Here is a 24,188-nt window from a genome sequence, read left to right on the forward strand (position 1 = left end):
GCATTGTGATTACAGGGGCCATGGAGCATTGTGATGACAACGGCATGGAGCTTTGTGATGACACGGGCATGGAGCATTGTAATGATAGGCTATCTGGAGCATTGTAATGAAAAGGGGACAGAGAATTTTGATGAGATGGTCCAAGGAGAATTGTGCTGACAATGACATGGCGCATTGTGATGAAAAGGGTACTGGAGCACTGTGAGGAAAGGAGTCATGGGTCATTGTGATGACAGGGGTCATGGAGCTTTTTGGTAAGAGAGGCCTTGGAGATTTGTGATGGCAGGCGTCATGGGGCATTGTGATGACAGCGGTCTTGGAGCATTGTGATGAAAGGGGTCATGGAGCACTGTGATTACAGGGGCCATGGAGCATTGTGAATACAAAGGCTATGGAGCATTGAGATGACAGTGTTCATGGAGCATTGTGATGAAAGTGATCATGGATCATTGTGATGACAAGTGTCCTGGAACCTTGTGATGACACGTTTCATGGAGCATTGTGGTGACAAGGACCATGGCGAATTGTGATGACATCTGTCATGGGGCATTGTGATGACAGTGGTCATCTAGAATTGTGATGAATGGTAACATGGAGCACTGTGATGACAGGGGCCATGGAACATTGTGATGACAAAGGCCATGGAGCATTGTGATGACAAGTGTCATGGGGCAATTTGAAGACATTGGCATGGAGCATTATGATGACAAGTGTTCTGGAGCATTTTGATGACAAGGGCATGGAGCTTTGTGATGAGAGGGGCCATGGAACATTGTGATGACAGGCGTCATGAGGCATGGTGATGACAGTGGTCATGGAGCACTGTGATGAAAGAGATCATGGAGCAATATGATAACAGGGGCCATGGATCATTGTGATGACAGGTGTATTGGAGCATTGTGATGAAAGTAGTCATGGATCATTGTGATGACATGTGTCCTGGAACACTGTGATGACACGGTTCATCGAGTATTGTGATGACAAGGGTCAGAGCGAATTGTGTCGACAGGTGTCATGGGGCATTGTGATGACATTGATCATCTAGGAATTGTGAAGAAAGGTGTCATGGAGCACTGTGATGACTGGGGGCATGAAGCATTGTTATGAAAATTGTCCTGGATTATTGTGATGACAGCAGTCATGGAGAATTGTGATGACAGGGATTATGCAGCATTGTGTTGACAAGGGTATGGACTATTGTGATGACAATGGTCATGGAGCAATGTGATGAAAGTCTTTATGGAACATCGTGATGAAAAGTGCCTGGGAGCATTGTGAGGATAAAGGCCATGGAGCAATGTGATGACAAGTGTCATGGAGCATTGTAATGAAAGGTTTCATTGTGCACTGTGATGACAAGGGGGATGGAGTATTGTGATGAAACTGGTCCTGGAGCATTGTGATAACAAAAGCCATGGAGCTTATTGATGACAGGCATCATGGAGCATTGTGAAGAAAGGGGCCATGGCGAATTGTAATGACAATAGAGAAATGTGATGAAAATGGTCAGCGAGCATAGTGATTAGAGTGGTCATTGAGAAATGTGATGAAAAGCGACATAGAGCATTGTGATGACAAAGGTCATGGAGAACAGTTATCACCAGGCTATTGAAGCATTGTGATGACACGGTCATGGAACATTGTGATGACAAGAATTCTGGAGCATTGTGATGAAAAGGGCCATGGAGCATTGTGATGTCACGGTCAAGGAACATTGTGATGACAAGAATTCTGGGGCATTGTGAGGAAACAGGCATGGAGCATTGTGATTATAGGGGACATGGAGCATTGTGATGACATGGGCAGGGAACACTGTGATGACAGGTGTTATGGAGCAATGTGATGACAAGTGTCGTGGAGCATTGTGATGAGAGGGGCCTTGGAGAATTGTGATGACAATGGTCATGGAGCATTGTGATGACATGGGCCATGGAGCATTGTGAAGACAAGATTCATGGAGCATTGTGATGACACGGGCATGAAGCATGGTGATGACAACAGACCTGGAGCATTGTGATGACAAGGGTATGGAGCATTGTGATTACAGGAGACATGGAGCATTGTGATGACATTGGCAGGGATCATTGTGATTACGGGGATCATGGAGCATTGTTGTGACAAGTGTCATCCAATATTGTGCTGACCCAGATCATGGAGCATTTTGATGAGAGTGGCCTTGGAGCACAGTGATGAGAGACGTCATGGGGCATTATGTTGACAGTGGTCAAGGAGCCTTGTGCTGAAAGTGTTCATGGAGCAACGCGATTATCGGGACAATGGAGCATTGTGAATACAAAGGCCATGGAGCATTGAGATAACAGAGTTCATGGAGCATTGTGATGAAAGTGGTCATGGATCACTGTGATGACAAGTGTCCTGGAACCTAGTGATGACACGGTTCATACAGCCTTGAGATGACAAGGGCCAAGGCGAATTGTGATGACACCTGTCATGGGGCATTGTGCTGATACTGGTCATCTTGCATTGTGATGACAGTGGTCATGTAGAATTTTGATTAAAGGTATCATGGAACACTGTGATGTCAAAGGCCAAGGAACATTTTGATGACAAGTGTCATTGAGCAATGGGATGACACGGGAATGGAGTATTATGATGACAAGTGTTCTGGAGCATTGTGATGACAAGGGCATGGAGCATTGTGATTACAGGGGCCATGGAGCATTGTGATGACAATGGCATGGAGCACTGTGTTGACACGGGCATGGAGCATTGTAATGATAGGCTATCTGGAGAATTGTGATGAAAAGGGGATGGAGCATTTTGATGACAGGATCCAAGGAGCATTGTGCTGACAATGGCATGGAGCATTGTGATGAAAAGGGTACTGGAGCACTGTGAGGAAAGGAGTCATGGATCATTGTGATGACAGGGGTCATGGAGCTTTGTGATGACAAGGGTCATGGAGCATTGTAATGACACGGTCAAGGAACATTGCGATGACAAGAATTCTGGAGCATTGTGATGAAAGGGCATGGAGCATTGTGATTAAAGGTGACAAGGAGCATTGTGATGATATGGGCAGAGAACTTTGTGATGACAGGGGTCATGGAGCATTGTGATGAAAGTGTCATGGAACATTGGGCTGACAGGGATCATGGAGCTTTTTGGTAAGAGAGGCCTTTTGAGATTTGTGATGGCAGGCCTCATGGGGCATTGTGATGACAGCGGTCTTGGAGCATTGGGATGAAAGGGGTAATGGAGCACTGTGATTACAGGGGCCATGGAGCATTGTGAATACAAAGGCTATGGAGCATTGAGATGACAGGGTTCATGTAGCATTGTGATGAAAGTGATCATGGATCATTGTGATGACAAGTGTCATGGGGCATTTTGATGACATTGGCATGGAGCATTTTGATGACAAGAGTTCTGGAGCATTTTGATGAAAAGGGCAGGGAACATTGTGATGACTGGGTTCATGGAGCATTGTGATGAAAGAGGCCATGGAGCATTGAGATGACAGGCCTCATGAGGCATGGTTTTGACAGTGGTCATGGAGCATTGTGATGAAAGAGATCGTGGAGCAATATGATAACAGGGGACATGGATCATTGTGATGACATGTGTACTGGAGCATTGTGTTTAAAGTAGTCATGGATCATTGTGATGACATGTGTCCTGGAACACTGTGATGACACGGTTCATCGAGTATTGCGATGACAAGGGTCATAGCGAATTGTGACGACAGGTGTCATGGGGCATTGTGATGACATTGATCATCTAGGAATTGTGATGAAAGGTGTCATGGAGCACTGTGATGACTGGGGGCATGAAGCATTGTTATGAAAATTGTCCTGGATTATTGTGATGACAGCAGTCATAGAGAATTGTGATGACAGGGATTATGCAGCATTGTGTTGACAAGGGTATGGACTATTGTGATGACAATGGTCATGGAGCAATGTGATGAAAGTATTCATGGAACATCGTGATGAAAAGTGGCTGGGAGCATTGTGACGATAAACGCCATGGAGCATTGTGATGACAAGTGTCATGGAGCATTGTAATGAAAGGTTTCATTGTGCACTGTGATGACAAGGGGGATGGAGTATTGTGATGAAACTGGTCCTGGAGCATTGTGGTAACAAAAGCCATGGAGCTTTGTGATGACAGGCATCATGGAGCATTGTGAAGAAAGGGGCCATGGCGAATTGTAATGACAATAGAATAATGTGATGAAAATGGTCAGCGAGCATAGTGATTAAAGTGGTCATTGAGAATTGTGATGAAAAGCGACATAGAGCATTGTGATGACAAAGGTCATGGAGAACAGTGATGACCAGGGTCATGTAGCATTGTGATGACACAGTCATGGAACATTGTGATGACAAGAATTCTGGAGCATCGTGAGGAAAAAGGCAGGGAGCATTTTGATTATAGGGGACATGGAGCATTGTGATGACATGGGCAGGGAACACTGTGATGACAGGTGTTATGGAGCAATGTGATGACAAGTGTCGTGGAGCATTGTGATGAGAGGGGCCTTGGAGAATTGTGATGACAGGGGTCATGGAGCATTGTGAAGACAAGATTCATGGAGCATTGTGATGACACGGGCATGAAGCATGGTGATGATAACAGACCTGGAGCATTGTGATGACAAGGGCATGGAGCATTGTGATTACAGGAGACATGGAGCACTGTGATGACATTGGCAGGGATCATTGTGATTCCAGGGATCATGGAGCATTGTGAGGACAAGTGTCATCCAATATTGTGCTGACACAGATCATGGAGCATGGTGATGAGAGTGGCCTTGGAGCACAGTGATGAGAGACGTCATGGGGCATTATGGTGACAGTGGTCAAGGAGCATTGTGATGAAAGTGGTCAAGGAGCATTGTGATGAAAATGTTCATGGAGCGACGGGATTATCGGGACAATGGAGCATTGTGAATACAAAGGCCATGGAGCATTGAGATAACAGAGTTCATGGAGCATTGTGATGAAAGTGGTCATGGATCATTGTGATGACAAGTGTCCTGGAACCTAGTGATGACACGGTTCATAAAGCCTTGAGATGACAAGGGCCAAGGCGAATTGTGATGACACGTGTCATGGGACATTGTGATGATATTGGTCATCTTGCATTGTGATGACAGTGGTCATGTAGAATTTTGATTAAAGGTATCATGGAGCACTGTGATGACAAAGGCCAAGGAACATTTTGATGACAAGTGTCATTGAGCAATGGGATGACACGGGAATGGAGTATTATGATGACAAGTGTTCTGGAGCATTGTGATGACAAGGGCATGGAGCATTGTGATTACAGGGGCCATGGAGCATTGTGATGACAACGGCATGGAGCATTGTGATGACACGGGCATGGAGCATTGTAATGATAGGCTATCTGGAGCATTGTGATGAAAAGTGGATGGAGCATTTTGATGACAGGATCCAAGGAGCATTGTGCTGACAATGGCATGGAGCATTGTGATGAAAAGGGTACTGGAGCACTGTGAGGAATGGCGTCATGGATCATTGTGATGACAGGGGTCATGGAGCTTTGTAATGACAAGCGTCATGGAGCATTGTGATGACACGGTCAAGGAACATTGCGATGACAAGAATTCTGGAGCATTGTGATGAAAGGGCATGGAGCATTCTGATTAAAGGTGACAAGGAGCATTGTGATGATATGGGCAGAGAACTTTGTGATGACAGGGGTCATGGAGCTTTTTGGTAAGAGAGGCCTTGGAGATTTGTGATGGCAGGCGTCATGGGGCATTGTGATGACAGCGGTCTTGGAGCATTGTGATGAAAGTGATCATGGATCATTGTGATGAGAAGTGTCCTGGAACCTTGTGATGACACGGTTCATGGAGCATTGTGATGACAAGGACCATGGCGAATTGTGATGACATCTGTCATGGGGCATTGTGATGACAGTGGTCATCTAGATTTGTAATGAAAGGTATCATGGAGCATAGTGATGACAGGGGCCATGGAACATTGTGATGACAAAGGCCATGGAGCATTGTGATGACAAGTGTCATGGGGCATTTTGATGATATTGGCATGGCGCATTATGATGACAAGTGTTCTGGAGCATTTTGATGACAAGGGCATGGAGCATTGTGATGAAAGGGGCCATGGAGCATTGAGATGACAGGCGTCATGAGGCATGGTGATGACAGTGGTCATGGAGCACTGTGATGAAAGAGATCATGGAGCAATATGATAACAGGGGCCATGGATCATTGTGATGACAGGTGTATTGGAGCATTGTGATGAAAGTAGTCATGGATCATTGTGATGACATGTGTCCTGGAACACTGTGATGACACGGTTCATCGAGTATTGTGATGAAAAGGGTCAGAGCGAATTGTGACGACAGGTGTCATGGGGCATTGTGATGACATTGATCATCTAGGAATTGTGATGAAAGGTGTCATGGAGCACTGTGATGACTGGGGGCATGAAGCATTGTTATGAAAATTGTCCTGGATTATTGTGATGACAGCAGTCATGGAGAATTGTGATGACAGGGATTATGCAGCATCGTGTTGACAATGGTATGGACTATTGTGATGACAATGGTCATGGAGCAATGTGATGAAAGTTTTTATGGAACATCGTGATGAAAAGTGCCTGGGAGCATTGTGACGATAAAGGCCATGGAGCAATGTGATGACAAGTGTCATGGAGCATTGTAATGAAAGGTTTCATTGTGCACTGTGATGACAAGGGGGATGGAGTATTGTGATGAAACTGGTCCTGGAGCATTGTGATAACAAAAGCCATGGAGCTTTGTGATGACAGGCATCATGGAGCATTGTGAAGAAAGGGCCCATGGCGAATTGTAATGACAATAGAGAAATGTGATGAAAATGGTCAGCGAGCATAGTGATTAGAGTGGTCATTGAGAATTGTGATGAAAAGCGACATAGAGCATTGTGATGACAAAGGTCATGGAGAACAGTGATGACCAGGGTATTGAAGCATGGTGATGACACGGTCATGGAACATTGTGATGACAAGAATTCTGGAGCATTGTGAGGAAACAGGCATGGAGCATTGTGATTATAGGGGACATGGAGCATTGTGATGACATGGGCAGGGAACACTGTGATGACAGGTGTTATGGAGCAATGTGATGACAAGTGTCGTGGAGCATTGTCATGAGAGGGTCCTTGGAGAATTGTGATGACCATGGTCATGGAGCATTGTGATGACATGGGCCATGGAGCATTGTGAAGACAAGATTCATGGAGCATTGTGATGACACGGGCATGAAGCATGGTGATGACAACAGACCTGGAGCATTGTGATGACAAGGGTATGGAGCATTGTGATTACAGGAGACATGGAGCATTGTGATGACATTGGCAGGGATCATTGTGATTACGGGGATCATGGAGCATTGTGATGACAAGTGTCATCCAATATTGTGCTGACCCAGATCATGGAGCATTTTGATGAGAGTGGCCTTGGAGCACAGTGATGAGAGACGTCATGGGGCATTATGGTGACAGTGGTCAAGGAGCATTGTGATGAAAGTGTTCATGGAGCAACGGGATTATCAGGACAATGGAGCATTGTGAATACAAAGGCCATGGAGCATTGAGATACCAGAGTTCATGGAGCATTGTGATGAAAGTGGTCATGGATCACTGTGATGACAAGTGTCCTGGAACCTAGTGATGACACGGTTCATACAGCCTTGAGATGACAAGGGCCAAGGCGAATTGTGATGACACGTGTCATGGGGCATAGTGATGACATTGGTCATCTTGCATTGTGATGACAGTGGTCATGTAGAATTTTGATGAAAGGTATCATGGAGCACTGTGATGACAAAGGCCAAGGAACATTTTGATGACAAGTGTCATTGAGCAATGGGATGACACGGGAATGGAGTATTATGATGACAAGTGTTCTGGAGCATTGTGATGACAAGGGCATGGAGCATTGTGTTGACAGGGGCCATGGAGCATTGTGATGACAACGGCATGGAGCATTGTGATGACACGGGCATGGAGCATTGTAATGATAGGCTATCTGGAGCATTGTGATGAAAAGTGGATGGAGCATTTTGATGACAGGATCCAAGGAGCATTGTGCTGACAATGGCATGGAGCATTGTGATGAAAAGGGTACTGGAGCACTGCGAGGAAAGGAATCATGGGTCATTGTGATGACAGGGGTCATGGAGCTTTGTGATGACAAGGGTCATGGAGCATTGTGATGCCACAGTCATGGAACATTGTGATGACAAGAATTCTGGAGCATTGTGAGGAAACAGGCATGGAGCATTGTGATTATAGGGGACATGGAGCATTGTGATGACATGGGCCATGGAGCATTGTGAAGACAAGATTCATGGAGCATTGTGATGACATAGGCAGGGATCATTGTGATTACAGGGATCATGGAGCATTGTGATGACAAGTGTCATCCAATATTGTGCTGACACAGATCATGGAGCATTTTGATGAGAGTGGCCTTGGAGCACAATGATGAGAGACGTCATGGGGCATTATGGTGACAGTGGTCAAGGAGCCTTGTGCTGAAAGTGTTCATGGAGCAACGCGATTATCGGGACAATGGAGCATTGTGAATACAAAGGCCATGGAGCATTGAGATAACAGAGTTCATGGAGCATTGTGATGAAAGTGGTCATGGATCACTGTGATGAGAAGTGTCCTGGAACTTAGTGATGACACGGTTCATACAGCCTTGAGATGACAAGGGCCAAGGCGAATTGTGATGACATTGGTCATCTTGGATTGTGATGACAGTGGTCATGTAGAATTTTGATTAAAGGTATCATGGAGCAGTGTGATGACAAAGGCCAAGGAACATTTTGATGACAAGTGTCATTGAGCAATGGGATGACACGGGAATGGAGTATTATGATGATAAGTGTTCTGGAGCACTGTGATGACAAGGGCATGGAGCATTGTGATTACAGGGGCCATGGAGCATTGTGATGACAACGGCATGGAGCTTTGTGATGACACGGGCATGGAGCATTGTAATGATAGGCTATCTGGAGCATTGTAATGAAAAGGGGACAGAGAATTTTGATGAGATGGTCCAAGGAGAATTGTGCTGACAATGACATGGCGCATTGTGATGAAAAGGGTACTGGAGCACTGTGAGGAAAGGAGTCATGGGTCATTGTGATGACAGGGGTCATGGAGCTTTTTGGTAAGAGAGGCCTTGGAGATTTGTGATGGCAGGCGTCATGGGGCATTGTGATGACAGCGGTCTTGGAGCATTGTGATGAAAGGGGTCATGGAGCACTGTGATTACAGGGGCCATGGAGCATTGTGAATACAAAGGCTATGGAGCATTGAGATGACAGTGTTCATGGAGCATTGTGATGAAAGTGATCATGGATCATTGTGATGACAAGTGTCCTGGAACCTTGTGATGACACGTTTCATGGAGCATTGTGGTGACAAGGACCATGGCGAATTGTGATGACATCTGTCATGGGGCATTGTGATGACAGTGGTCATCTAGAATTGTGATGAATGGTAACATGGAGCACTGTGATGACAGGGGCCATGGAACATTGTGATGACAAAGGCCATGGAGCAATGTGATGACAAGTGTCATGGAGCATTGTAATGAAAGGTTTCATTGTGCACTGTGATGACAAGGGGGATGGAGTATTGTGATGAAACTGGTCCTGGAGCATTGTGATAACAAAAGCCATGGAGCTTATTGATGACAGGCATCATGGAGCATTGTGAAGAAAGGGCCCATGGTGAATTGTAATGACAATAGAGAAATGTGATGAAAATGGTCAGTGAGCATAGTGATTAGAGTGGTCATTGAGAATTGTGATGAAAAGCGACATAGAGCATTGTGATGACAAAGGTCATGGAGAACAGTGATGACCAGGGTATTGAAGCATTGTGATGACACGGTCATGGAACATTGTGATGACAAGAATTCTGGAGCATTGTGATGACAAGGGCCATGGAGCATTGTGATGCCACGGTCATGGAACATTGTGATGACAAGAATTCTGGAGCATTGTGAGGAAACAGGCATGGAGCATTGTGATTATAGGGGACATGGAGCATTGTGATGACATGGGCAGGGAACACTGTGATGACAGGTGTTATGGAGCAATGTGATGACAAGTGTCGTGGAGCATTGTGATGAGAGGGGCCTTGGAGAATTGTGATGACAATGGTCATGGAGCATTGTGATGACATGGGCCATGGAGCATTGTGAAGACAAGATTCATGGAGCATTGTGATGACACGGGCATGAAGCATGGTGATGACAACAGACCTGGAGCATTGTGATGACAAGGGTATGGAGCATTGTGATTACAGGAGACATGGAGCATTGTGATGACATTGGCAGGGATCATTGTGATTACGGGGATCATGGAGCATTGTTGTGACAAGTGTCATCCAATATTGTGCTGACCCAGATCATGGAGCATTTTGATGAGAGTGGCCTTGGAGCACAGTGATGAGAGACGTCATGGGGCATTATGTTGACAGTGGTCAAGGAGCCTTGTGCTGAAAGTGTTCATGGAGCAACGCGATTATCGGGACAATGGAGCATTGTGAATACAAAGGCCATGGAGCATTGAGATAACAGAGTTCATGGAGCATTGTGATGAAAGTGGTCATGGATCACTGTGATGACAAGTGTCCTGGAACCTAGTGATGACACGGTTCATACAGCCTTGAGATGACAAGGGCCAAGGCGAATTGTGATGACACCTGTCATGGGGCATTGTGCTGATACTGGTCATCTTGCATTGTGATGACAGTGGTCATGTAGAATTTTGATTAAAGGTATCATGGAACAGTGTGATGTCAAAGGCCAAGGAACATTTTGATGACAAGTGTCATTGAGCAATGGGATGACACGGGAATGGAGTATTATGATGACAAGTGTTCTGGAGCATTGTGATGACAAGGGCATGGAGCATTGTGATGACAGGGGCCATGGAGCATTGTGATGACAACGGCATGGAGCACTGTGTTGACACGGGCATGGAGCATTGTAATGATAGGCTATCTGGAGAATTGTGATGAAAAGGGGATGGAGCATTTTGATGACAGGATCCAAGGAGCATTGTGCTGACAATGGCATGGAGCATTGTGATGAAAAGGGTACTGGAGCACTGTGAGGTAAGGAGTCATGGATCATTGTGATGACAGGGGTCATGGAGCTTTGTGATGATAAGGGTCATGGAGCATTGTAATGACACGGTCAAGGAACATTGCGATGACAAGAATTCTGGAGCATTGTGATGAAAGGGCATGGAGCATTGTGATTAAAGGTGACAAGGAGCATTGTGATGATATGGGCAGAGAACTTTGTTATGACAGGGGTCATGGAGCATTGTGATGAAAGTGTCATGGAACATTGGGCTGACAGGGATCATGGAGCTTTTTGGTAAGAGAGGCCTTTTGAGATTTGTGATGGCAGGCCTCATGGGGCATTGTGATGACAGCGGTCTTGGAGCATTGGGATGAAAGGGGTAATGGAGCACTGTGATTACAGGGGCCATGGAGCATTGTGAATACAAAGGCTATGGAGCATTGAGATGACAGGGTTCATGTAGCATTGTGATGAAAGTGATCATGGATCATTGTGATGACAAGTGTCATGGGGCATTTTGATGACATTGGCATGGAGCATTTTGATGACAAGAGTTCTGGAGCATTTTGATGAAAAGGGCAGGGAACATTGTGATGACTGGGTTCATGGAGCATTGTGATGAAAGAGGCCATGGAGCATTGAGATGACAGGCCTCATGAGGCATGGTTTTGACAGTGGTCATGGAGCATTGTGATGAAAGAGATCGTGGAGCAATATGATAACAGGGGACATGGATCATTGTGATGACATGTGTACTGGAGCATTGTGTTTAAAGTAGTCATGGAACATTGTGATGACATGTGTCCTGGAACACTGTGATGACACGGTTCATCGAGTATTGCGATGACAAGGGTCATAGCGAATTGTGACGACAGGTGTCATGGGGCATTGTGATGACATTGATCATCTAGGAATTGTGATGAAAGGTGTCATGGAGCACTGTGATGACTGGGGGCATGAAGCATTTTTATGAAAATTGTCCTGGATTATTGTGATGACAGCAGTCATAGAGAATTGTGATGACAGGGATTATGCAGCATTGTGTTGACAAGGGTATGGACTATTGTGATGACAATGGTCATGGAGCAATGTGATGAAAGTATTCATGGAACATCGTGATGAAAAGTGGCTGGGAGCATTGTGACGATAAACGCCATGGAGCATTGTGATGACAAGTGTCATGGAGCATTGTAATGAAAGGTTTCATTGTGCACTGTGATGACAAGGGGGATGGAGTATTGTGATGAAACTGGTCCTGGAGCATTGTGGTAACAAAAGCCATGGAGCTTTGTGATGACAGGCATCATGGAGCATTGTGAAGAAAGGGGCCATGGCGAATTGTAATGACAATAGAATAATGTGATGAAAATGGTCAGCGAGCATAGTGATTAAAGTGGTCATTGAGAATTGTGATGAAAAGCGACATAGAGCATTGTGATGACAAAGGTCATGGAGAACAGTGATGACCAGGGTCATGTAGCATTGTGATGACACAGTCATGGAACATTGTGATGACAAGAATTCTGGAGCATCGTGAGGAAAAAGGCAGGGAGCATTTTGATTATAGGGGACATGGAGCATTGTGATGACATGGGCAGGGAACACTGTGATGACAGGTGTTATGGAGCAATGTGATGACAAGTGTCGTGGAGCATTGTGATGAGAGGGGCCTTGGAGAATTGTGATGACAGGGGTCATGGAGCATTGTGAAGACAAGATTCATGGAGCATTGTGATGACACGGGCATGAAGCATGGTGATGATAACAGACCTGGAGCATTGTGATGACAAGGGCATGGAGCATTGTGATTACAGGAGACATGGAGCACTGTGATGACATTGGCAGGGATCATTGTGATTCCAGGGATCATGGAGCATTGTGAGGACAAGTGTCATCCAATATTGTGCTGACACAGATCATGGAGCATGGTGATGAGAGTGGCCTTGGAGCACAGTGATGAGAGACGTCATGGGGCATTATGGTGACAGTGGTCAAGGAGCATTGTGATGAAAGTGGTCAAGGAGCATTGTGATGAAAATGTTCATGGAGCGACGGGATTATCGGGACAATGGAGCATTGTGAATACAAAGGCCATGGAGCATTGAGATAACAGAGTTCATGGAGCATTGTGATGAAAGTGGTCATGGATCATTGTGATGACAAGTGTCCTGGAACCTAGTGATGACACGGTTCATAAAGCCTTGAGATGACAAGGGCCAAGGCGAATTGTGATGACACGTGTCATGGGGCATTGTGATGATATTGGTCATCTTGCATTGTGATGACAGTGGTCATGTAGAATTTTGATTAAAGGTATCATGGAGCACTGTGATGACAAAGGCCAAGGAACATTTTGATGACAAGTGTCATTGAGCAATGGGATGACACGGGAATGGAGTATTATGATGACAAGTGTTCTGGAGCATTGTGATGACAAGGGCATGGAGCATTGTGATTACAGGGGCCATGGAGCATTGTGATGACAACGGCATGGAGCATTGTGATGACACGGGCATGGAGCATTGTAATGATAGGCTATCTGGAGCATTGTGATGAAAAGTGGATGGAGCATTTTGATGACAGGATCCAAGGAGCATTGTGCTGACAATGGCATGGAGCATTGTGATGAAAAGGGTACTGGAGCACTGTGAGGAATGGCGTCATGGATCATTGTGATGACAGGGGTCATGGAGCTTTGTAATGACAAGCGTCATGGAGCATTGTGATGACACGGTCAAGGAACATTGCGATGACAAGAATTCTGGAGCATTGTGATGAAAGGGCATGGAGCATTCTGATTAAAGGTGACAAGGAGCATTGTGATGATATGGGCAGAGAACTTTGTGATAACAGGGGTCATGGAGCTTTTTGGTAAGAGAGGCCTTGGAGATTTGTGATGGCAGGCGTCATGGGGCATTGTGATGACAGCGGTCTTGGAGCATTGTGATGAAAGTGATCATGGATCCTTGTGATGAGAAGTGTCCTGGAACCTTGTGATGACACGGTTCATGGAGCATTGTGATGACAAGGACCATGGCGAATTGTGATGACATCTGTCATGGGGCATTGTGATGACAGTGGTCATCTAGATTTGTAATGAAAGGTATCATGGAGCATAGTGATGACAGGGGCCATGGAACATTGTGATGACAAAGGCCATGGAGCATTGTGATGACAAGTGTCATGGGGCATTTTGATGATATTGGCATGGCGCATTATGATGACAAGTGTTCTGGAGCATTTTGATGACAAGGGCATGGAGCATTGTGATGAAAGGGGCCATGGAGCATTGAGATGACAGGCGTCATGAGGCATGGTGATGACAGTGGTCATGGAGCACTGTGATGAAAGAGATCATGGAGCAATATGATAACAGGGGCCATGGATCATTGTGATGACAGGTGTATTGGAGCATTGTGATGAAAGTAGTCATGGATCATTGTGATGACATGTGTCCTGGAACACTGTGATGACACGGTTCATCGAGTATTGTGATGAAAAGGGTCATAGCGAATTGTGACGACAGGTGTCATGGGGCATTGTGATGACATTGATCATCTAGGAATTGTGATGAAAGGTGTCATGGAGCACTGTGATGACTGGGGGCATGAAGCATTGTTATGAAAATTGTCCTGAATTATTGTGATGACAGCAGTCATGGAGAATTGTGATGACAGGGATTATGCAGCATCGTGTTGACAACGGTATGGACTATTGTGATGACAATGGTCATGGAGCAATGTGATGAAAGTTTTTATGGAACATCGTGATGAAAAGTGCCTGGGAGCATTGTGACGATAAAGGCCATGGAGCAATGTGATGACAAGTGTCATGGAGCATTGTAATGAAAGGTTTCATTGTGCACTGTGATGACAAGGGGGATGGAGTATTGTGATGAAACTGGTCCTGGAGCATTGTGATAACAAAAGCCATGGAGCTTTGTGATGACAGGCATCATGGAGCATTGTGAAGAAAGGGCCCATGGCGAATTGTAATGACAATAGAGAAATGTGATGAAAATGGTCAGCGAGCATAGTGATTAGAGTGGTCATTGAGAATTGTGATGAAAAGCGACATAGAGCATTGTGATGACAAAGGTCATGGAGAACAGTGATGACCAGGGTATTGAAGCATGGTGATGCCACGGTCATGGAACATTGTGATGACAAGAATTCTGGAGCATTGTGAGGAAACAGGCATGGAGCATTGTGATTATAGGGGACATGGAGCATTGTGATGACATGGGCAGGGAACACTGTGATGACAGGTGTTATGGAGCAATGTGATGACAAGTGTCGTGGAGCATTGTCATGAGAGGGGCCTTGGAGAATTGTGATGACCATGGTCATGGAGCATTGTGATGACATGGGCCATGGAGCATTGTGAAGACAAGATTCATGGAGCATTGTGATGACACGGGCATGAAGCATGGTGATGACAACAGACCTGGAGCATTGTGATGACAAGGGTATGGAGCATTGTGATTACAGGAGACATGGAGCATTGTGATGACATTGGCAGGGATCATTGTGATTACGGGGATCATGGAGCATTGTGATGACAAGTGTCATCCAATATTGTGCTGACCCAGATCATGGAGCATTTTGATGAGAGTGGCCTTGGAGCACAGTGATGAGAGACGTCATGGGGCATTATGGTGACAGTGGTCAAGGAGCATTGTGATGAAAGTGTTCATGGAGCAACGGGATTATCGGGACAATGGAGCATTGTGAATACAAAGGCCATGGAGCATTGAGATAACAGAGTTCATGGAGCATTGTGATGAAAGTGGTCATGGATCACTGTGATGACAAGTGTCCTGGAACCTAGTGATGACACGGTTCATACAGCCTTGAGATGACAAGGGCCAAGGCGAATTGTGATGACACGTGTCTTGGGGCATAGTGATGACATTGGTCATCTTGCATTGTGATGACAGTGGTCATGTAGAATTTTGATGAAAGGTATCATGGAGCACTGTGATGACAAAGGCCAAGGAACATTTTGATGACAAGTGTCATTGAGCAATGGGATGACACGGGAATGGAGTATTATGATGACAAGTGTTCTGGAGCATTGTGATGACAAGGGCATGGAGCATTGTGATGACAGGGGCCATGGAGCATTGTGATGACAACGGCATGGAGCATTGTGATGACACGGGCATGGAGCATTGTAATGATAGGCTATCTGGAGCATTGTGATGAAAAGTGGATGGAGCATTTTGATGACAGGATCCAAGGAGCATTGTGCTGACAATGGCATGGAGCATTGTGATGAAAAGGGTACTGGAGCACTGCGAGGAAAGGAATCATGGGTCATTGTGATGACAGGGGTCATGGAGCTTTGTGATGACAAGGGTCATGGAGCATTGTGATGACACGGTCAAGGAACATTGCGATGACAAGAATTCTGGAGCATTGTGATGAAAGGGCATGGAGCATTGTGATTAAAGGTGAGAAGGAGCATTGTGATGATATGGGCAGAGAACTTTGTGATGACAGGGGTCATGGAGCTTTTTGGTAAGAGAGGCCTTGGAGATTTGTGATGGCAGGCGTCATGGGGCATTGTGATGACAGCGGTCTTGGAACATTGTGATGAAAGGGGTCATGGAGCACTGTGATTACAGGGGCCATGGAACATTGTGAATACAAAGGCTATGGAGCATTGAGATGACAGTGTTCATGGAGCATGGTGATGAAAGTGATCATGGCGCACTGTGATGAAAGAGATCATGGAGCAATATGATAACAGGGGCCATGGATCATTGTGATGACAGGTGTATTGGAGCATTGTGATGAAAGCAGTCATGGATCATTGTGATGACATGTGTCCTGGAACACTGTGATGACACGGTTCATCGAGTATTGTGATGAAAAGGGTCAGAGCGAATTGTGATGACAGGTGTCATGGGGCATTGTGATGACATTGATCATCTAGGAATTGTGATGAAAGGTGTCATGGAGCACTGTGATGCCTGGGGGCATGAAGCATTGTTATGAAAATTGTCCTGGATTATTGTGATGACAGCAGTCATGGAGAATTGTGATGACAGGGATTATGCAGCATTGTGTTGACAACGGTATGGACTATTGTGATGACAATGGTCATGGAGCAATGTGATGAAAGTTTTTATGGAACATCGTGATGAAAATTGCCTGGGAGCATTGTGACGATAAAGGCCATGGAGCAATGTGATGACAAGTGTCATGGAGCATTGTAATGAAAGGTTTCATTGTGCACTGTGATGACAAGGGGGATGGAGTATTGTGATGAATCTGGTCCTGGAGCATTGTGATAACAAAAGTCATGTAGCTTTGTGATGACAGGCATCATGGAGCATTGTGAAGAAAGGGGCCATGGGAAATTGTAATGACAATAGAGAAATGTGATGAAAATGGTCAGCGAGCGTTATGATTAAAGTGGTCATTGAGAAATGTGATGAAAAGCGACATAGAGCATTGTGATGACAAAGGTCATGGAGAACTGTGATGACCAGGGTCATGTAGCATTGTGATGACACGGTCATGGAACATTGTGATGACAAGAATTCTGGAGCATTGCGATGACAAGGGCCATGGAGCATTGTGATGCCACGGTCATGGAACATTGTGATGACAAGAATTCTGGAGCATTGTGAGGAAACAGGCATGGAGCATTGTGATTATAGGGGACATGGAGCATTGTGATGACATGGGCCATGGAGCATTGTGAAGACAAGATTCATGGAGCATTGTGATGACACGGGCATGAAGCATGGTGATGACAAAAGACCTGAAGCATTGTGATGACAAGGGCATGGAGCATTGTGATTACAGGAGACATGGAGCATTGTGATGACATAGGCAGGGATCATTGTGATTACAGGGATCATGGAGCATTGTGATGACAAGTGTCATCCAATATTGTGCTGACACAGATCATGGAGCATTTTGATGAGAGTGGCCTTGGAGCACAATGATGAGAGACGTCATGGGGCATTATGGTGACAGTGGTCAAGGAGCCTTGTGCTGAAAGTGTTCATGGAGCAACGCGATTATCGGGACAATGGAGCACTGTGAATACAAAGGCCATGGAGCATTGAGATAACAGAGTTCATGGAGCATTGTGATGAAAGTGGTCATGGATCACTGTGATGAGAAGTGTCCTGGAACTTAGTGATGACACGGTTCATACAGCCTTGAGATGACAAGGGCCAAGGCGAATTGTGATGACATTGGTCATCTTGGATTGTGATGACAGTGGTCATGTAGAATTTTGATTAAAGGTATCATGGAGCAGTGTGATGACAAAGGCCAAGGAACATTTTGATGACAAGTGTCATTGAGCAATGGGATGACACGGTAATGGAGTATTATGATGATAAGTGTTCTGGAGCACTGTGATGACAAGGGCATGGAGCATTGTGATTACAGGGGCCATGGAGCATTGTGATGACAACGGCATGGAGCTTTGTGATGACACGGGCATGGAGCATTGTAATGATAGGCTATCTGGAGCATTGTAATGAAAAGGGGACAGAGAATTTTGATGAGATGGTCCAAGGAGAATTGTGCTGACAATGACATGGCGCATTGTGATGAAAAGGGTACTGGAGCACTGTGAGGAAAGGAGTCATGGGTCATTGTGATGACAGGGGTCATGGAGCTTTTTGGTAAGAGAGGCCTTGGAGATTTGTGATGGCAGGCGTCATGGGGCATTGTGATGACAGCGGTCTTGGAGCATTGTGATGAAAGGGGTCATGGAGCACTGTGATTACAGGGGCCATGGAGCATTGTGAATACAAAGGCTATGGAGCATTGAGATGACAGTGTTCATGGAGCATTGTGATGAAAGTGATCATGGATCATTGTGATGACAAGTGTCCTGGAACCTTGTGATGACACGTTTCATGGAGCATTGTGGTGACAAGGACCATGGCGAATTGTGATGACATCTGTCATGGGGCATTGTGATGACAGTGGTCATCTAGAATTGTGATGAATGGTAACATGGAGCACTGTGATGACAGGGGCCATGGAACATTGTGATGACAAAGGCCATGGAGCATTGTGATGACAAGTGTCATGGGGCAATTTGAAGACATTGGCATGGAGCATTATGATGACAAGTGTTCTGGAGCATTTTGATGACAAGGGCATGGAGCTTTGTGATGAGAGGGGCCATGGAACATTGTGATGACAGGCGTCATGAGGCATGGTGATGACAGTGGTCATGGAGCACTGTGATGAAAGAGATCATGGAGCAATATGATAACAGGGGCCATGGATCATTGTGATGACAGGTGTATTGGAGCATTGTGATGAAAGTAGTCATGGATCATTGTGATGACATGTGTCCTGGAACACTGTGATGACACGGTTCATCGAGTATTGTGATGACAAGGGTCAGAGCGAATTGTGTCGACAGGTGTCATGGGGCATTGTGATGACATTGATCATCTAGGAATTGTGAAGAAAGGTGTCATGGAGCACTGTGATGACTGGGGGCATGAAGCATTGTTATGAAAATTGTCCTGGATTATTGTGATGACAGCAGTCATGGAGAATTGTGATGACAGGGATTATGCAGCATTGTGTTGACAACGGTATGGACTATTGTGATGACAATGGTCATGGAGCAATGTGATGAAAGTCTTTATGGAACATCGTGATGAAAAGTGCCTGGGAGCATTGTGACGATAAAGGCCATGGAGCAATGTGATGACAAGTGTCATGGAGCATTGTAATGAAAGGTTTCATTGTGCACTGTGATGACAAGGGGGATGGAGTATTGTGATGAAACTGGTCCTGGAGCATTGTGATAACAAAAGCCATGGAGCTTATTGATGACAGGCATCATGGAGCATTGTGAAGAAAGGGGCCATGGCGAATTGTAATGACAATAGAGAAATGTGATGAAAATGGTCAGCGAGCATAGTGATTAGAGTGGTCATTGAGAATTGTGATGAAAAGCGACATAGAGCATTGTGATGACAAAGGTCATGGAGAACAGTTATCACCAGGCTATTGAAGCATTGTGATGACACGGTCATGGAACATTGTGATGACAAGAATTCTGGAGCATTGTGATGAAAAGGGCCATGGAGCATTGTGATGTCACGGTCAAGGAACATTGTGATGACAAGAATTCTGGGGCATTGTGAGGAAACAGGCATGGAGCATTGTGATTATAGGGGACATGGAGCATTGTGATGACATGGGCAGGGAACACTGTGATGACAGGTGTTATGGAGCAATGTGATGACAAGTGTCGTGGAGCATTGTGATGAGAGGGGCCTTGGAGAATTGTGATGACAATGGTCATGGAGCATTGTGATGACATGGGCCATGGAGCATTGTGAAGACAAGATTCATGGAGCATTGTGATGACACGGGCATGAAGCATGGTGATGACAACAGACCTGGAGCATTGTGATGACAAGGGTATGGAGCATTGTGATTACAGGAGACATGGAGCATTGTGATGACATTGGCAGGGATCATTGTGATTACGGGGATCATGGAGCATTGTTGTGACAAGTGTCATCCAATATTGTGCTGACCCAGATCATGGAGCATTTTGATGAGAGTGGCCTTGGAGCACAGTGATGAGAGACGTCATGGGGCATTATGTTGACAGTGGTCAAGGAGCCTTGTGCTGAAAGTGTTCATGGAGCAACGCGATTATCGGGACAATGGAGCATTGTGAATACAAAGGCCATGGAGCATTGAGATAACAGAGTTCATGGAGCATTGTGATGAAAGTGGTCATGGATCACTGTGATGACAAGTGTCCTGGAACCTAGTGATGACACGGTTCATACAGCCTTGAGATGACAAGGGCCAAGGCGAATTGTGATGACACCTGTCATGGGGCATTGTGCTGATACTGGTCATCTTGCATTGTGATGACAGTGGTCATGTAGAATTTTGATTAAAGGTATCATGGAACACTGTGATGTCAAAGGCCAAGGAACATTTTGATGACAAGTGTCATTGAGCAATGGGATGACACGGGAATGGAGTATTATGATGACAAGTGTTCTGGAGCATTGTGATGACAAGGGCATGGAGCATTGTGATTACAGGGGCCATGGAGCATTGTGATGACAATGGCATGGAGCACTGTGTTGACACGGGCATGGAGCATTGTAATGATAGGCTATCTGGAGAATTGTGATGAAAAGGGGATGGAGCATTTTGATGACAGGATCCAAGGAGCATTGTGCTGACAATGGCATGGAGCATTGTGATGAAAAGGGTACTGGAGCACTGTGAGGAAAGGAGTCATGGATCATTGTGATGACAGGGGTCATGGAGCTTTGTGATGACAAGGGTCATGGAGCATTGTAATGACACGGTCAAGGAACATTGCGATGACAAGAATTCTGGAGCATTGTGATGAAAGGGCATGGAGCATTGTGATTAAAGGTGACAAGGAGCATTGTGATGATATGGGCAGAGAACTTTGTGATGACAGGGGTCATGGAGCATTGTGATGAAAGTGTCATGGAACATTGGGCTGACAGGGATCATGGAGCTTTTTGGTAAGAGAGGCCTTTTGAGATTTGTGATGGCAGGCCTCATGGGGCATTGTGATGACAGCGGTCTTGGAGCATTGGGATGAAAGGGGTAATGGAGCACTGTGATTACAGGGGCCATGGAGCATTGTGAATACAAAGGCTATGGAGCATTGAGATGACAGGGTTCATGTAGCATTGTGATGAAAGTGATCATGGATCATTGTGATGACAAGTGTCATGGGGCATTTTGATGACATTGGCATGGAGCATTTTGATGACAAGAGTTCTGGAGCATTTTGATGAAAAGGGCAGGGAACATTGTGATGACTGGGTTCATGGAGCATTGTGATGAAAGAGGCCATGGAGCATTGAGATGACAGGCCTCATGAGGCATGGTTTTGACAGTGGTCATGGAGCATTGTGATGAAAGAGATCGTGGAGCAATATGATAACAGGGGACATGGATCATTGTGATGACATGTGTACTGGAGCATTGTGTTTAAAGTAGTCATGGATCATTGTGATGACATGTGTCCTGGAACACTGTGATGACACGGTTCATCGAGTATTGCGATGACAAGGGTCATAGCGAATTGTGACGACAGGTGTCATGGGGCATTGTGATGACATTGATCATCTAGGAATTGTGATGAAAGGTGTCATGGAGCACTGTGATGACTGGGGGCATGAAGCATTTTTATGAAAATTGTCCTGGATTATTGTGATGACAGCAGTCATAGAGAATTGTGATGACAGGGATTATGCAGCATTGTGTTGACAAGGGTATGGACTATTGTGATGACAATGGTCATGGAGCAATGTGATGAAAGTATTCATGGAACATCGTGATGAAAAGTGCCTGGGAGCATTGTGACGATAAACGCCATGGAGCATTGTGATGACAAGTGTCATGGAGCATTGTAATGAAAGGTTTCATTGTGCACTGTGATGACAAGGGGGATGGAGTATTGTGAGGAAACTGGTCCTGGAGCATTGTGGTAACAAAAACCATGGAGCTTTGTGATGACAGGCATCATGGAGCATTGTGAAGAAAGGGGCCATGGCGAATTGTAATGACAATAGAATAATGTGATGAAAATGGTCAGCGAGCATAGTGATTAAAGTGGTCATTGAGAATTGTGATGAAAAGCGACATAGAGCATTGTGATGACAAAGGTCATGGAGAACAGTGATGACCAGGGTCATGTAGCATTGTGATGACACAGTCATGGAACATTGTGATGACAAGAATTCTGGAGCATCGTGAGGAAAAAGGCAGGGAGCATTTTGATTATAGGGGACATGGAGCATTGTGATGACATGGGCAGGGAACACTGTGATGACAGGTGTTATGGAGCAATGTGATGACAAGTGTCGTGGAGCATTGTGATGAGAGGGGCCTTGGAGAATTGTGATGACAGGGGTCATGGAGCATTGTGAAGACAAGATTCATGGAGCATTGTGATGACACGGGCATGAAGCATGGTGATGATAACAGACCTGGAGCATTGTGATGACAAGGGCATGGAGCATTGTGATTACAGGAGACATGGAGCACTGTGATGACATTGGCAGGGATCATTGTGATTCCAGGGATCATGGAGCATTGTGAGGACAAGTGTCATCCAATATTGTGCTGACACAGATCATGGAGCATGGTGATGAGAGTGGCCTTGGAGCACAGTGATGAGAGACGTCATGGGGCATTATGGTGACAGTGGTCAAGGAGCATTGTGATGAAAGTGGTCAAGGAGCATTGTGATGAAAATGTTCATGGAGCGACGGGATTATCGGGACAATGGAGCATTGTGAATACAAAGGCCATGGAGCATTGAGATAACAGAGTTCATGGAGCATTGTGATGAAAGTGGTCATGGATCACTGTGATGACAAGTGTCCTGGAACCTAGTGATGACACGGTTCATACAGCCTTGAGATGACAAGGGCCAAGGCGAATTGTGATGACACGTGTCATGGGGCATAGTGATGACATTGGTCATCTTGCATTGTGATGACAGTGGTCATGTAGAATTTTGATGAAAGGTATCATGGAGCACTGTGATGACAAAGGCCAAGGAACATTTTGATGACAAGTGTCATTGAGCAATGGGATGACACGGGAATGGAGTATTATGATGACAAGTGTTCTGGAGCATTGTGATGACAAGGGCATGGAGCATTGTGATTCCAGGGGCCATGGAGCATTGTGATGACAACGGCATGGAGCATTGTGATGACACGGGCATGGAGCATTGTAATGATAGGCTATCTGGAGCATTGTGATGAAAAGTGGATGGAGCATTTTGATGACAGGATCCAAGGAGCATTGTGCTGACAATGGCATGGAGCATTGTGATGAAAAGGGTACTGGAGCACTGTGAGGAATGGCGTCATGGATCATTGTGATGACAGGGGTCATGGAGCTTTGTAATGACAAGCGTCATGGAGCATTGTGATGACACGGTCAAGGAACATTGCGATGACAAGAATTCTGGAGCATTGTGATGAAAGGGCATGGAGCATTCTGATTAAAGGTGACAAGGAGCATTGTGATGATATGGGCAGAGAACTTTGTG

This window comes from Balaenoptera borealis (genome assembly GCF_965194805.1).
Source record: "Balaenoptera borealis genome assembly, chromosome: 7".
NCBI lineage: Eukaryota > Metazoa > Chordata > Mammalia > Artiodactyla > Balaenopteridae > Balaenoptera > Balaenoptera borealis.